Raw genomic sequence first — 3,763 nt, 5'->3', positions numbered from 1 at the left:
AAACTGAAGTAGATAAAAAGGGTTCTGGAACAAAGCTCTCGCTTTTCGCGGAGACTGAACTTAGCAGCTCTGTTCTTGTTTCTTTTTAGTTGTTATTATAGGTTTCAAACCTTTGATTATATATCCTGTGAATTACATGTAGGTAGTGGTTCCTTGGTCTCGGAGTGTTGGAAAGTTGCTTTGTTTTTGTTGCGAGCTATTTGCCGAACAGGAGTGCAAATAATTATACGTCACAAGGGAACAGCCATTTCTGATTACTGTTAATGCTGCTGTTTTAAATGTGTCTATGTATTGCATATCCTATGAATTACAATTCTATGGAGCGTATGATGAGAAGAAGCAGAGTATTTAGTTGCGGTAATTTCATTGGTTGCTGTGTTGTTATCTGCTTTGAGATGCTGTGGTTCATACACCTGCAGGAACTTTTTGTTGCACAATCTGCACTTGCGCCTGCACAAGTAGCAGTGAAGAACAGGCAACGCTTGTTAGTTATCTCTATTTTTAATGGATGAGTTGGTGAATTGTCTGCGCGGTTTTTTTTCGCTTGTTTTTTTCGTCTCTCGTTCCACCACCCCCTTCCATCCTGGTTCGCGGTTTATTTTCGTTGGTTTTTTTTCGTCTCTCCTCTCACCACCCTCTCCCACCCTGGTCCATCGGTTTATTTTCTCTCCACTCTCTATTACAACCAGAACTTTCCTAACGTATAACAAATCATATATCTAACTTTCTTAAATTATGCAAATTAATCGATTCCTTTTATTGGTTCAATTTGTCTTAGGAAAACAAATAACAGATTTTCAGGAAACCAATAATACATTTTAATCTAACTTTCTTAAATTATGCAAATCAATCGATTCCTTTTATTGGTTCAATTTATCTTAGGAAACAAATAACAATAACAGATTTTCAGGAAACAAATAATACATTTTAATCTAACTTTTCTAACTTATCTAAATCAATCGATTTCTCTTATTAGTGAAATTTGTTTTAGGAAACAAATAACAGACACCTCACAACTTTCCTCCCAACAAATAGTTTATTAACATTCGCAAACTTTCCTAATCATACACATCACAAACGGGCAGGTACTGATATCACATTACCAAACAATAAAATCCCATTTGCATAGAAATCAGTTCAAAAATCCTAACTTTTCTAAATTTTTACCTTTCCTTGATAACAACCAATATTTCCTATGTTCTCCACCTATTGAAAAAATCACCCCTCCATCGATATTAGCACTTTTTTGAACTAAGATCTCCGGGTTATGATTTTTTTATGTGATTCTTTCCAATTGTGACCTCTCCTTCCACTCTGGCTCCTTCTCGCATAAACACCTCCACCCCAGCCAGGTGACACCGCCCCAGACCTCCTGCCTCTCCACACCTTCTCTGCCACCTCCTTCTCGTACACCATTAACAATCCCTCCGCCACATTTGTCTACGGCGGTGTTGAGGGCATGGCGCAGTAGCGTACCAGCGGTAGAGCAACGCATAGCAGCAGGAAGCAACACGCAGCAGGCGAGGCGAGCAGCCGACGGTGGAGGGCAGAGATGCGGCCGACATGGCTGAGGGGGCGGCCGGCAGAAGATGGCCACGACTGGAGGCGACGCGAGGCAGGGGCGCGACAACGGGGCGAGCGAAGGATAGGCGGCAGTAGACGGGGCGAGCGCAGCCAGCGAGAGTGTGGCGCGCGGCCAGGGTGTGTGTCGCGCAGGGGCACAATGGTGCGGTGGCTGCGGCGAGCGCGGCGGCAGCGGCGGGTGCGGCCGACGCGGTGTAGCACGGGCGTGGGCATGGAGAGGGAGTGGCCCTGCGGGCGCAAAAGAAGAGCGGCAGGCTCGGACATGGGCGTGCATAGGAGCGGGCATGTGCCACGGGGTCACTCCGAGAGCTCGGTGGCTACCCCTGCAATGGCCATGTCGGACGGCGGTTTTCGGCCACGGCGAAATACCTAACGAGAGCAAACGAGAGGGGAAACAGGAGAAAGGCAAGAGGAGATCATGGCGGTGTCAATGGCGCCCTAGGGGAAGACATGGGAGATCGGGGCGGCGCGGATCGAACGGCAATGTCGTGGTGGCCCAAGGTTGAGGAAGACGGCAGTGATGTCGATGCGGGGGTGCTGGACTTGATCTCGTTGGCACAGACGAAGTAGAGAAGGCGTTCGGAGCTGCTCGATAAGCTCCTAGCCCGCAGGGAGGGCAGTGGCCATGTGGACGGGGTCGGTCATGGTGGCCATGGCGTCTGACTTCGTCCAGATCAACGAGATCGAGCGAGCGAGGGGGAGAAGTGGATTTGGGAGGGGACGTCGAGGAGGAGTGAGGCCATGGGGGCAGGGAAGGAAGGGCGTCACCATTATCCATTCCCCTTCGATGCCAACGAGGTGGTCGGGCGGGAGCCCGTCTCTGTAGCGACGCGGCTTGGGGAACAGGAGAAGACGACCGCGCGGGGACTGAACCACTGAGCCGGTTCGGTGGCAAGGCCCGGGGTGCAGGGCGAATCCCCTTTTACATCATCCTTTTGGTTTTTCAATGTATTCTAATCTGTTTTTCCTTTTTAACACCGTTTTCTATTTATTCTTATGAACTAAATGATCTCTACTCCTAATGTCTCAGTTGGTGGTCTCCGTTTCGGATTTATTTTCGTCCCACCTCCCGAGTGAGGGAGAGGGAGTGAGGAAGAGGGAGGGAGAGGGTGTGTGTGAGAATTTGATGGTAAAAAAGATCGTTAATGTCACTTAATATGTATGAGAATATTAAATGTAATATTAACATAATTGATATTGAACTTTTAAAATTAATATGATCCTGTTGTAACGCACGGGCGTTCTTCTAGTAACTAATAGCTAGACTCAAATATCTTAGTTGGCTCCATGTTCAGAAGATACGAAGTTTTGGCTCGCCATTTCCTACGCTAGGCGCTATGGAGCGGCAAAACCCTATCTGACACATTTTGCGTAAAAGTGCTGGGTATTTGCGACGGGAGGGAAGCGAGCAAATGCGAGTTAATTTAGTCCGGTTTCAAGCCTTCTAGAAGGCTCCAGTTCAGTTTTCACTGGGTTTTCATTTTCTTTTTCCTGCTGTTTCTTTGGGTTTTCCTTTCATTTGTTTTCAGAAAGTTTCATTTTAACAAGTGTTTGGAATTTCAAAAAATGTTCAGAAATTTTCGAAATATGTTCGTGTTTCAATTTTTTTGGAATTTGAGAAAATGTTCTCATTAAAAAAGTGTCAATGTTTTCAAGAAATGTTTGGGAATTAAAAAAGTGCAAAAATTAATTCAGAAGTTTAAAAATGTTTCTATTTTCAAAATTTGTTCACAAGTTCAAAAAATGTGCCCATTTTTAAATTATGTTCAGAAATTAAAATGTTGGCCAACGCTAGGGGCCGGCCGACCAGCCCAAGTGCTGGATCAGTTGCCTTCTACGCCGTAGAATTAGGATGCTTATAACCGCTAGATCGTGCCCTCCAACGCCATCCCTTTGTCACACAAACTTTCCCGCACGCGCAACTCTGTTCCACACGAGGCAGAAGCCAAAATGGCCTCCCGCAGGCCACGTCCTAGCCCGCGGTCGGCGAGCCATGAAGCTCGTGACCCTAGCAGTGTCATCTACCGGTTACAACTTCCTGGTCGCTGAATACAGCCGCCTCAACACTTTGTCAGCGGCCACAACTTCGCCGTCGTCGGTTGCAGCATATTCGTCTGTCGGTCTTAGCTTCCCTACTGCCGGTCACAACATCACCGATGTGAGTTGTAGCACCGTCAGT

This window comes from Triticum dicoccoides, chromosome 1B, assembly GCF_002162155.2.
Source record: "Triticum dicoccoides isolate Atlit2015 ecotype Zavitan chromosome 1B, WEW_v2.0, whole genome shotgun sequence".
In the NCBI taxonomy this organism is placed as follows: Eukaryota; Viridiplantae; Streptophyta; class Magnoliopsida; order Poales; family Poaceae; genus Triticum; species Triticum dicoccoides.
This window is presented reverse-complemented; position numbering follows the sequence as displayed.